This window comes from Aegilops tauschii, chromosome 6 (assembly GCF_002575655.3).
Source record: "Aegilops tauschii subsp. strangulata cultivar AL8/78 chromosome 6, Aet v6.0, whole genome shotgun sequence".
Lineage (NCBI taxonomy): Eukaryota > Viridiplantae > Streptophyta > Magnoliopsida > Poales > Poaceae > Aegilops > Aegilops tauschii.
Genome location: NC_053040.3, coordinates 250,283,173 through 250,297,218, shown reverse-complemented (window position 1 = coordinate 250,297,218; position 14,046 = coordinate 250,283,173).

The window sequence follows — 14,046 nt, the reverse complement described above, 5'->3', positions numbered from 1 at the left end:
AAATGGTCTTTAATAGGTTAAAATTATTTTAAAGCTTCAAAAATATTTGGGAAAAACCTAGGGAAACTCAGTGGACATATATTGTCCATATATAAGAGTTTCAACACATGGTCATGTTCAAATTATTGGTCAAACCCCTCAAAAACCCTTTCTGGATATTTCAAGCTTTTGAATTATTTACAAAGGAAATATTCCCCAAAAATTCCAAGAAAATTCTAGCATGTCACATATGACATGTTTGATGATCTTGCCAAGTCTCATGTCATGGAGAATAGTATAACCCCATGAAATCATCTCAAAACCACTTTTGTCCTTTTTCAAGTTTGAACAACTTTGCACTGTCAAACATGTCCAAATGCTCTGAGACTTGGTGCACATGCTCAAATGGTGTAATAAGGCATCTAGACAAAATGGCACAAGTTGGAGAGAATGTTATCTTGATCAAAGTGCCCCAAAACCCTCTCTGTCCAGAACCAAATTTGAACAACTTTACATTGGCATCTTTCTCCTTTTGATCTCAACTTTTGTGGACATGTTCAGAACCTCAAATGATGACACTACACTAAGTGGTGCATCAAGGAGAATAGCTTTGCATGACTAAATCTTGAAAAGTCCATTTCTGTTGATTTCTAGGGTTTACAAAAGTCGCACTGGCAACTTTGCCCAAATGAACTCAATCTTGGTGGAACCTCTTATTTTCTCATGCCATTTGACCCTGTCAAGCCTCATGACACGGGAAGTCCATTTGCTTGCCCAAACCAACATCAAACACCTTCTGGCAGAAATTTCAAATGCATGTTTTGTCCATTTCCACTAATCTCCACTTTTTCCCAGAGCCTCATCTGGCCCTCCTCTACCTCCTGCATCTTTCCCTGCCCGAGGAGCCATGATTAAGGGGGGGTAGAACCCCATTTTTCTTCTCTGGGCAGCAGCATTCTCCCTCTCTCTCAGCCTCTCTCTCCCTCCTTGACATTCCAGAGCATCCAAGGCTCTGCTCAGCTTTTGCCCATACCCCCTGCAGACGCCAGACACAAGTGGGCGCGCGGGTGCACGCAAAAAGCTGTGGATGCCGGCCGTTTGCATGCTCTGGAGCGCATGGCAGAGCGCCCGAGCATTGACACCGCGTCCCCCGACCGCCTCAAGCCTCCCCCTCGCGCCAGTCGAGGTGGCTCGACGTCCGCAACACGCCACTGTGCAGGCCCCCTCGTCTCTTCCTCTCTCTCACCTCCTGCGGCGCGTGCCCAGAGCCGCCCGGCTCGGCCAATGCTTGCGCAGCTCCTGTGGCCGCGTGCAGCTCGCCCCGCTCCTCCTCTCTCATCCTGGTGCCCCACCAAACTCCCATGAATGCCATAACAGCCCCTCGCTCGCTCCCCTTGCCGCCCGAGCCGTTTCCACGGCCACCCGTGCGCCACGTCCACGGTGAGCCGCGGGTCGGCTACTTAAGGCCACCCCGACCCCCTCTCTACTCCTTTGGCCCTCTCTCTCTCCCGTGCATTCCCTGGACCAACCCACTGCTCTTCCCGTGCTCTCCTTGCACCTCCATGGCCGGAGCAGTGCCGCCGGCCGCCGCTTAAATTCATGGGCCTCGACCCCTCTCTCGTCCCCATGAACACTCCCGCACCCTCTCATCACCACCGCCAACTCCCCCCGTACTCCATCCCCTCCTCCTCGTGCCTTCCTCGCCTTGCCGAACCCCGCCGTCAGCCTCGTCTGCCGCGGCCGACGCCCTGCTCAACCCGGTGCCCCTGGGCGACCATGCCACCCACGGTTGGACGCGGCCGGCTCCCCTGAGCACGCCGGTGGTCAGCTCACCGGAAATGGTGGCCTGTGGCACCGGCAAGCCGCCGTCGACACCGCCCCTGCCCCTGCTCTGTTCGAGCGGGAGGTTGGGGATGAACCAGACAGATGGGTCTCGCGTGGCGGCGACCCTGAGGGCCGGGCCCGCAGGTTAAGTGGACACGGCTTCTTTGGGAGCCGTCTCCCTGAGGCCAAGGCGTATTCTAGGTGGGCGCCTTCGACGTCATCGCTGTCGCCCCGTGCGGTCGTGCGGCTGGGCCAGGCCCAGTGCGCTGCGCCGCTATGTCTCGCCTAGTGCACGCGGTTGCCGCCCAGATCCAGCCCCTTTGGGTAAAAAGCTTTTCCTTTTTCCTTTATGCACAATTTGTAAAATCCATAAATAATTCAAATTAACTCCAAACTTGATGATTCAAATTTCTAGTAGTTTTTAAACTCATGACCTATCTCATGGTGCTAGTTGCACATTTTTCCAGAAATATTTCTTTCACAAATAATTATCAAAATACCATTTTTTCCATTTCTGTCATAAACTTTAGAAAATCACAGAGGGCTCAGATTTGATCCAAATGCCATGATTCAAATTCCTAGATGCTTCTAAGTTCATAACTTAGTTTATGAACATTTTTATTAATACTTTCTATGCCACACAATATAATGAGCCATTTCTTCATATTTGTCAACTTTGCAAATTCATAGGAAATTCATTTGAACTCCAAATCCAGTGAAACCAACACCTAGATGCTTCTAAAATTTTGGTTTGTTAAATGGGTGCCTCTTCTCACTTTTCAAAAAAATGTTTCTGTACACTTCTTGCAAATCCATAAACCCCTTAATTGCATCATATCAAATGTTTAGAAATATTCACTGACCCAATTCCAAGGAAACCACTCTGGTTAATTTTCATATAACCAGAGATGTCCTAGAAAAGTCAAATTAATATTTCTAGAGCATTTTTATTTCCTGCCTTGTTGTGTTGCTTCTTATGGTTGCTTTCAACGATAGTTGACGAAGTAGACGAAATACTTGGAGTTGGACCAGAGATATTTGAAGACCTCGAAGACTTTGTTAAAGCAGGCAAGCAGCCCTTTGACCATGTCCATGAAACCCTTTTTATGCATGCCATATAGCACTTTACTATTGTTGCATCGGAATCATGATGAGATGGTAACCACTTCGGTGGGTTGCCTTTGTTGCTTCCTTGTTGATACTTGCATTGTGCATGACCCTACCTTCCTACGAGGGTTATGCGGGTGGGAGTAGATAGGATGCTAAAGTAGATGCTACGCAAATGGGACGGGTATATGCATGGTGATGGAGGCAAGTATGCTCCCAAAGACTTTTTGAAAACCCCGTCGGGTGACACTAATGCCCGAGGGAGATGTTGAGCTAGGTAACCACTTGACAAAGAAGTGGTGTACCGGGGATATGTGAGTGTGGTTTCAAAAAAATGGATTGGTTTAAGTTGCGACCGTTATTCCAACCTTACATGCGCAACCACTCTACCCTTATATGGGAAAGGGCATTATTGATTACCTAGGCTGATACTAGCTTGGAGCCCGCATTACTAGTGACGGGAGAGTTGTTGTTGCGCTCTCTCGGGACAGGGTCGTGCCAGGTAAGGCGGCCAAGAATATTTTTATGGGGCACCAGACACACCGTTGGTACCCCATGCCAGTGGTATGTGATAAATATGGAAGCAAGGCTCCACAATTTAAGATGTGAAATGTTGGGCACGGGGGTTACTACCAATCGAGTGGACTACATGTTAGGGTCGTCTAGGGAAAGATAGTGATCGGGTGCTTACCCCGGGTACTTGAGGTACCGCGGGTCGTGGATGACACGGAAGTTCCCCGGATCTTGTGGGTAAAGTGTGCAACCTCTGTAGAGTGTAAAACTATTCGAAGAGCCGTGTCCACGGTCAAGGACAGTTGGGTAACCGCTCTTGGGCTACGTCCACATGTTTACAAACCAGTGTATGTGTTTGGATAAGTGGGAAGAACTACTTGGGTCAAGTCAAAGGACTTGACATGATTGAGTTGAGTTGATGCCCACTCTATTTATGTTGATATCTGTAACCTGTCCCCATGGTTACTTGAATTCTCCAGATGCACGTCTTACAAGTTGTTGCACATGACATTCCACTCAAAACTAGATTTCTGCAAAAATTTACCTATATCATGCATTCTTGTATCTTGAACCAAAACATGGGTTGCTTGCGAGCACATTCAAAGTACTCATTGGCTTGCCACTAGTTATTTTATTGGCCAGGCATGAAATAACAAGATATGAAGAAGAATACTTCGGTGACGAACATGCGAGCTAGGACGCTTCCCAGTCAGAATGCCTGTAGGGTTAAGGCAGATGGCATGGGTCCAAGTTAGTGACGAAGATTTCCGCTGCAAAGTTATAATCAAGACTTGATCATAATGGTCATAATTTATGTAAGACGGTATGAATGGATGTAAGACTCTTGTTATACAGCTTTTGTGTGTTCAGTGAGCATTGATCTCTGGGATCACTGTACACGTGCATTCGGTGATCACGACTTATCAGTCTGGGTCCCCACACAGCTGGTATCAGAGCCATCCTGACTGTAGGAAGCCTTAGTTAGCTTGGTCGATAGTTAGGGTTAAACTATTTTCAAAACTAGTACTAATTTCCAAAACTATCTATACTTCTCTTCCCCTCTGAGTTTTTCTGAAAGACTAAGATATATTTTCTGTATCGGCCTCTTCCCCTTCAAAACTTTTGGTCGCTAGAACCCTTATGCCCCTGACCACTGGATTCCTTGAGATCATTGTGGATAGTCTAGAAGGAGGATGCCTTCTCAAACATTCACCCACCTCTTCTGAACACAAGATTGGCGACACCACAACAAGACGATACCAACAGAAGGTACATCCTCGAGGAATGAGGACATGAAGACCCAGAAGATGGTGACACCCTTGACACTGCCCCAAGATGATGTGACCTTAACCTATGATGATCAGGGCATAGGAAGTGCAAGATCATGATATACATCGCTAATAGAGCAACCATGTTCTTATCGTTGTTGCATCGGCAACCACCGGTAGATGAGAACCTAGCCATTTGGTCCGCCTCAGTATAGTGAGCAGGAAAACGGTTCTCTTCATCCCCCGCTCTTGGTGTCGATGTTGTCATCAACGTAACCGACATGTTGGACCTCTACTATGCCTTGTTAATGTCATTGCATAAAGGATTACCTACTTGGTACCATCGACGCCTTAGAAGACAAAAAGGGATCGTCATGATTAAGAAGACAACAGAAGACCGAGTCAATGCCTGCTACGAGAAGCCACCTTCACCCCACCACTTCAACAGGCGAGAAGTTGTTGAAGAATCTTCAGGCTCAACCCAGATTGTTTCATCGAACAATTACAAGAAACGTAGCGACACCTGAGGAGAATCCAAAGGACTGCACGAGACACGGAGCAAACCACGACTACTGAATCCGAGAACCCCTTAGGTATGATGAGTCATGTACCCCCTATGCGCAGTCGAGTCCGTATGATGGTTCGAATAGAACCATGATTGTGTGTTGCTTGTTTTTATTTGTTTGTGTTTTGATATAAGTCGCACTTTTTCCCTATGCAACAAGTACGCGACTATATCACCTTCCTTACGTTATTTCTTTTGTTTGGCCCTTTTTGAACCTGTTTGTCTGCACTTGCACTATAGAATCCCATTTAGGCACTCCCCTCCTCTATGCTATTTCTCCCTCTCATCTCTCTCATCAACTGAAGGCTAGCAAGACAAGATGCGCCAAGGACTCCACCTCAGCGACCAACTAGCACTGAAGACTTTTGTTATAGCCTCCTTGACCAAGTACAACCCCGTAGAGTTATGGTTGCCCCTCAAGATTAGAAACCCATTCCTAGACCCTTTGAGACTTCACAAGATACCCCAGCTCGAATCCTTAACCATGAGCTTAACCTACGGAATCACAAGAGAACAAGTTAAGCTACAGTAAGCCTTGCTTATCACTGGGTTCATTATGGAACTAGTGGGCATAGTGAGCGAGCACATTATCATCCTAGGGTAGCACCAGAACTGACGATGCCATAGGAAAGACCAATTTGGGGATATATGAACAGAGGACTAATGACTTGATGAGTTTATATCAGTGACCTTGAGGAATTATCTGAGACTCTTTGGTGGATTATAAGGCTTTCATATTGGTAGAAGAACTTGGTGGGATCGTGTTAATAAGATAGCATGACTTTCATTACCCCTGAGTAAATTGGATTTAGTAGGACAATTCTGATCGCAAGCTGGGATTCTTGAAGGTATAGGGATTTGTCTTAACAAGGGGATATTGATAGGAGATAGTTGGCATTAAAATTATGACTTGGGGTAAACATGTAGGAATTCTCGTTGGACATGAGATTTGGATTTAAGTAGGTGATTCTAGTTGAGTATAGATGCTGAGTATATCTACATGGTTCGGAGTAAATTGGATTTAGACTGATGATCTCGATCATGATACCATGTTTCTTGGTGGACAATAAACTAGGAGAGTGGATTAATTGTCGAAGTTGATCTAGGATTCTATATAAGCTTGACCTTGGAGTTTATCAAATCACAATAACGGGAATTGGTGGACTGACTATAGTAGAGATAGCCTTTTCAAGTATTTGGGGATTATAGGACATTAGAAGATCATGTGGAACACCATAGACATTGGATTTGTAGAATTAATGAATTATGTAGTTAATGCGCTTTTGGAGTCGATTCATAGGAAAGGAAGCTAGTTCTTGGAGTGGCATACGACGTGTTTCCTTAGGATAAAGATGCACTACCTTGGACCCTGGAAGAATAGGATGAGCACTTGGATTGTCATGTTTTATTCAAGCTTGGAAGCTTGTATGCTCTACCCATGGATTGTTAGGGGTAGCCATACATATGAGTTTGGGGATCGTAGACATATATGATTTTGCTAGACCTCCTCTCAGGAGTCATGATGATATGAATAGCATGAGTGATGATTGGAGTTGACCTATAGGAGATGATGCTATCGGTGATATGGTGTGATTCGTTTAAAGGACTAGATAGAACAATTGGCATCTCAGGAACTGTGCTCAAGGATAAGATGATAAACGATCACTCGCACCCTAGAATCTTTAAAACCCTTAAGCCCTACAAAGCCACAACATGGTCAGATCATGACCACATGCTTTGGATCTAGGTCAAAAAGACCTTGGCCAATACACAACCATGACCACCACCTGTACCCTAACCCACTTTATGTACCTCGTGAACAAGTCATCACGGAGTACTTGGACAATTTGGGTGTCTTCATTATATGATGACATACTTTTCTACCCAAAGACAGAAGAATAGACATTCAGTTGGTTAAGGAACATCTGAAGACCGCCATGTCGAGGAGGAAGAACTAAACCAACCACCATCGTGAAGAAGTAAACTCTTGCGTCGAAGACCATGTGTATGTCACTCCTCTCAGAAGAACCAAGCATTTCCATGTCAAGCAGAAGCTCACTCCAAGATTTAACAACCCCCTCTGAGATTGCTACGAGACGAAGAGAAGACAGTTACCAGCTGGAGTTACCACCTAAGTTATCCACTGTGCACATCATTTTTCCACGCGACACACACCGGAAGTGTTTCCAACTTCCTAACTAGCCCGATCTCTACGAGGGCATCGACCACCGAGCCATCGACCCCTAGCCCAATCTAACCTACCGCGAGCTACCCATTAGCAACCTGGATCAAGAAGAACGTCGTACACGAAGCCACACCATCAAGTACTTCAAGTTCAATGGAGCACCACACGGAAGCAGAAGCAACATGAGGACTTGAAGACTACCCAGATCCAAGTTTCTCTATCCCTTTCCGCGCCTAGTCTGGGAATCTCGGGGATGAGATTCTTGTAAGAGGGGTAGGTCTGTCACACCCTGATTTTCATGCCACAACACTTAATCTAATAAACATGATAAAATGTGGTTTGACAAAAACTCTTGAGTGTTTGGTCCTTGCTTGATTTGATTTTTTTTTGCTGTTAGCAAGTGCTCTAAAAATCAAATAAATCCTCCAACTCTTATACTCCTTCTCCTTGATCCCAAAACCTTGTCCAATGATCATGCCATGTGTATAGGGCATAAAAATAATTTCTTACAAAAATAATTTGGCCAAATAAGTAGTTTCAAAAATTAGGTTCCCCAAAACCCCTGAATTGAAATTTGCACTGCAAGTACTTAATTAAGGGCAGTAAAAATCTTTCCAAAAATATATTTAACTCCTATTAGATATAGGAGACCCAGAAACCACAAAAATATAATTTTAAAAGTTATTTACCTATTTTATTTAAAGGCTTTTTCATAAGACCAGATATGGTCTTTAATAGGTTAAAATTATTTTAAAGCTTCAAAAATATTTGGGAAAAACCTAGGGAAACTCAATGGACATATATTGTCCATATATAAGAGTTTCAACACATGGTCATGTTCAAATTATTGGTCAAACCCCTCAAAAACCCTTTCTGGATATTTCAAGCTTTTGAAATATTTAAAAAGGAAATATTCCCCGAAAATTCCAAGAAAATTCTAGCATGTCACATATGACATGTTTGATGATCTTGCCATGTCTCATGTCATGGAGAATAGTATAACCCCATGAAATCCTCTCAAAACCACTTCTGTCCTTTTTCAAGTTTGAACAACTTTGCACTGTCAAACATGTCCAAATGCTCTGAGACTTGGTGCACATGCTCAAATGGTGTAATAACGCATCTAGACAAAATGGCACAAGTTGGAGAGAATGTTATCTTGATCAAAGTGCCCCGAAACCCTCTCTGTCCAAAACAAAATTTGAACAACTTTACATTGGCAACTTTCTCCTTTTGATCTCAACTTTTGTGGACCTGTTCAGAACCACAAATGATGACACTACACTAAGTGGTGCATCAAGGAGAATAGCTTTGCATGACTAAATCTTGAAAAGTCCATTTCTGTTGATTTCTAGGGTTTACAAAAGTTGCACTCGCAACTTTGCCCAAATGAACTCAATCTTGGTGGAACCTCTTATTTTCTCATGCCATTTGACCCTGTCAAGCCTCATGACACGGGAAGTCCATTTGCTTGCCCAAACCTACATCAAACACATTCTGGTAGAAATTTCAAATGCATGTTTTTTCCATTTCCACTAATCTCCATGAGCTCAACTTTTTCCCACAGCCTCATCTGGCCCTCCTCTACCTCCTGCATCTTTCGCTGCCCAAGGAGCCATGATTAAGGGGGGTAGAACCCCATTTTTCTTCTCTGGGCAGCATCATTCTCCCTCTCTCTCAGCCTCTCTCTCCCTCCTTGACATTCCAGAGCATCCAAGGCTCTCCTCAGCTTTTGCCCATACCCCCTGCAGACGCCAGACACAAGTGGGCGCGCGGGTGCGCGCAAAAAGCCGCGGATGCCGGCCGTTTGCATGCTCTGGAGCGCGTGGCAGAGCACCCGAGCGTTGACACCGCGTCCCCCGACCCCCTCAAGCCTCCCCCTCGCGCCAGTCGAGGTGGCTCGACGTCCGCAACATGCCACTGTGCAGGCCCCCTCGTCTCTTCCTCTCTCTCACCTCCTGCGGCGCGTGCCTAGAGCCGCCCGGCTCGGCCAATGCTTGCGCAGCTCCTGTGGCCGCGTGCAGCTCGCCCCGCTCCTCCTCTCTCATCCTGGTGCCCCACCCAACTCCCACGAATGCCGTAGACAGCCCCTCGCTCGCTCCCCATGCCGCCCGAGCCGTTTCCACGGCCACCCGTGCGCCGCGTCCACGGCGAGCCGCGGGTTGGCTACTTAAGGCCACCCCGAGCCCCCTCTCTACTCCTTTGGCCCTCTCTCCCTCCCGTGCATTCCCTGGACCAACCCACTGCTCTTCCCGTACACTCCTCGCACCTCCATGGCCGGAGCAGTGCCGCCGGCCGCCGCTTAAATTCATGGGCCTCGACCCCTCTCTCGTCCCCATGAACACTCCCGCACCCTCTCATCACCACCGCCAACTCCCCCCGTACTCCATCCCCTCCTCCTCGTGCCTTCCTCGCCTTGCCGAACCCTGCCGTCACCCTCGTCTTCCGTGGCCAACGCCCTGCTCAACCCAGTGCCCCTGGGCGACCGTGCCACCCACGGTTGGACGCGGCTGGGTCCCCTGAGCACGCCGGTGGTCAGCTCACCGGAAACGGTGGCCTGTGGCACCGGCAAGCAGCCGTCGACACCGCCCCTGCCCCTGCTCTGTTCGAGCGGGAGGTTGGGGATGAACCCGATAGATGGGTCCTGTGTGTCGGCGACCCTGAGGGCCGAGCCCGCAGGTTAAGTGGACACGGCTTCTTCGGGAGCCGTCTCCCCGAGGCCAAGGCGTATTCTAGGCGGGCGCCTTCGACTTCATCGCTGTCGCCCCGTGCGGTCGTGCGGCTGGGCCAGGCCCAGTGCACTACCCCGCTATGTCTCGCCCAGTGCACGCGGTTGCCGCCCAGATCCAGCCCGCTTGGGTAAAAAGCTTTTCTTTTTTCCTTTCTGCACAATTTGTAAAATCCATAAATAATTCAAATTAGCTCCAAACTTGATGATTCAAATTTCTAGTAGTTTTTAAATTCATGACCTATCTCATGGTGCTAGTTGCACATTTTTCCAGAAATATTTCTTTCACAAATAATTATCAAAATACCATTTTTCCATTTCTGTCATAAACTTTAGAAAATCACACAGGGCTCAGATTTGATCCAAATGCCATGTTTCAAATTCCTAGATGCTTCTAAGTTCATAACTTAGTTTATGAACATTTTTATTAATACTTGCTATGCCACACAATATAATGAGCCATTTCTTCATATTTGTCAACTTTGCAAATTCATAGGAAATTCATTTGAACTCCAAATCCAGTGAAACCAACACCTAGATGCTTCTAAAATTATGGTTTGTTAAATGGGTGCCTGTGCTCATTTTTCAAAAATATGTTTCTGTACACTTCTTGCAAATCCATAAACCCCTTAATTTTATCATATCAAAATGTTTAGAAATATTCACTGACCCAATTCCAACGAAACCACTCTGGTTAATTTCATATAACCAGAGATGTCCTAGAAAAGTCAAATTAATATTTTTAGAGCACTTTTGTTTCCTTCCTTGTTGTGTTGCTTCTTATGGTTGCTTTCAACGATAGTTGACGAAGTAGACGAAATGCTGGGAGTTGGACCAGAGATATTTGAAGACCTCGAAGACTTTGTTAAAGCAGGCAAGCAACCCTTTGACCATGTCCATGAAACCCTTTTTATGCATGTCATATAGCACTTTACTATTGTTGCATCGGAATCATGATGAGATGGTAACCACTTCGATGGGTTGCCTTTGTTGCTTCCTTGTTGATACTTGCATTGTGCATGACCCTACCTTCCTATGAGGGTTATGCGGGTGGGAGTAGATAGGATGCCAAAGTAGATGCTACGCAAATGGGACGGGTATATGCATGGTGATGGAGGCAAGTATGCTCCCAAAGACTTTTTGAAAACCCCGTCGGGTGCCACTAATGCCCGAGGGAGATGTTGAGCTAGGTAAGCACTTGACAAATAAGTGGTGTACCGGAGAAGGATATGTGAGTGTGGTTTAAAAAATGGATTGGTTTAAGTTGCGACCGTTATTCCAACCTTACATGCGCAACCACTCTACCCTTATATGGGAAAGGGCATTATTGATTACCTAGGCTGATACTAGCTTGGAGCCCGCATTACTAGTGACGGGAGAGTTGTTGTTGCGCTCTCTCGGGACAGGGTCGTGCTAGGTAGGGCAGCCAAGAACATTTTTATGGGGCACCGGACACACCGTTGGTACCCCGTGCAAGTGGTATGTGATAAATATGGGAGCGAGGCTCCACAATTTAAGATGTGAAATGTTGAGCATGGGGGTTACTACCAATCGAGTGGACTCCATGTTATTGTCGTCTAGGGAAACATAGTGATCGGGTGCTTACTCCGGGTACTTGAGGGTACCGCGGGTCGTGGATGACACGGAAGTTCCCCGGATCTTGTGGGTAAAGTGTGCAACCTCTGCAGAGTGTAAAACTGTTCGAAGAGCCGTGTCCACGGTCAAGGACAGTTGGGTAACCGCTCTTGGGCTACGTCCACATGTTTACAAACCAGTGTATGTGTTTGGATAAGTGGGAAGAACTACTTGGGTCAAGTCAAAGGACTTGACATGATTGAGTTGGGTTGATGCCCACTCTATTTATGTTGATATCTGTAACCTGTCCCCATGGTTACTTGAATTCTCCTGATGCACGTCTTACAAGTTGTTGAACATGACATTGCACTCAAAACTAGCTTTCTGCAAAAATTCACCTATATCATGCATTGTTGTATCTTGAACCAAAACATGGGTTGCTTGCGAGTACATTCAAAGTACTCATTGGCTTGCCACTGGTTATTTTATTGGCCAGGCATGAAATAACAGGATATGAAGAAGAATACTTCGGTGACGAACATGCGAGCTAGGACGCTTCCCAGTCAGAATGCTTGTAGGGTTAAGGCAGATGGCATGGGTCCAAGTTATCGACGAAGATTTCCGCTGCAAAGTTATACTCAAGACTTGACCATAATGGTCATAATTTATGTAAGACGGTATGAATGGATGTAAGACTCTTGTTATACAGCTTCTGTGTGTTCAGTGAGCATTGATCTCTGGGATCACTGTACAGGTGCATTCGGTGATCACGACTTATGAGTCGGGGTCCCCACAACATCATCACCGTCCCCTCCGACAAGAAGGACGCACTGATCTGCGCCGACCTACTCTACCGGGAGGCAGTTGCAGCAGCTGCCGCCAAGGCACTTGCTCCTGCCGCTGAAGCCCTGGGAGGGAAGAAGAAGACCGGCAAGACCTCTCGCACCCACTCCGGCAAGCGCACCTCTTCGGAGTGTTGTGCTACCGTCGAGGACGTGCCAGAGAGATCCACCGGCAAGACCAAGAAATCCAGAGCTGCACCACCAGAGACCAAGAGGGTGTCCGTCAAGGAGGATGGTACGGGAGGGGCTTTCACCATAAGCTCCACCCTCAACAGTAAATAGGAAAGCGCGCTCGTCACTTTCCTGCGGGCGAATGTCGATGTGTTTGCATGGCAAGCATCTAACATCCCCGGCGTTCCCATGTAAGTGATTGAGCACCACCTTGCTGTCTGTCCCCATGCACGACCCGTCAAGCAGAAGGTCAGGAAGCAAGCTTTGGAACGATAGGAGTTCATCACAGAGGAGATCAGGAAATTGGAAGCGGCAGGTTTGGTGAGGGGAGTGCTCCATCCGACGTGGTTGGCCAATCCGGTGGTGGTGCGCAAGGCAAATAGGAAGTGGAGGGTATGTATGGACTACACAGATATTAATAAGGCTTGTCCTAAGGACCCCTTCCTGTTGCCGCGCATCAACCAGATTGTTGACTCCACGGCCGGGTGAGATGTGTTGTCATTCCTCGACGCCTACTCGGGCTACCACCAGATCTTCATGACAAGAGAAGATCAAGAGAAGACATCATTTATCACCCCATGTGGTACGTATTGCTTTTTACGGATAACTTTCGGGTTGAAGAGTGCTGGCTCGACGTTTGCAAGGGCAGTCCAAATTGGTTTTGAGCCCCAGCTACATAGAAATATGGAAGCTTATATGGATGACATAGTGGTCAAAACCAAGGACAAGGCGACCCTTGTACAAGATTTAGAAGAGACATTTGCCAACCTGCGCAAGATCAACCTCAAGCTGAACCCTTAGAAGTGTGTCTTCAACGTTCCGTCCGGCAAATTTGTCGGGTTTTTTGTGTCGCAGCGTGGGATCGAGGCAAACCCAGACAAGATCAAGGCTATTGAGCAGATTGAGGCACCCAAGCGGATCAACGATGTGCGTCGGCTCACTTGCTGCGTCGCCGCCATGAGCCGATTCATCTCCAAGTTTGCCGAGCGCGCCCTTCCCTTTTTCAAGACTTGAAGAAGGCGGGCCCAATGGAATGGACCCCAGAGGCCGAGGCGGCGTTGCAAGACCTAAAGAGATACCTTTCCTCTACACTGATAATAGTTGCACCTAGACCACAAGAGCCATTGCTGCGATATTTGGCGGCGACGAATCAAGTGGACAGTGTCGCGCTAGTGGCACAGAGGGAGGTTGACAAAGAGGCAGCGGCAGTGGCAGGACCGGCAGACGGCAAGTCAGAGACTCCCCCGGCAGGGCCTGGTGCCGGCAAGGCAAGGCTCCCGACAGAGTCT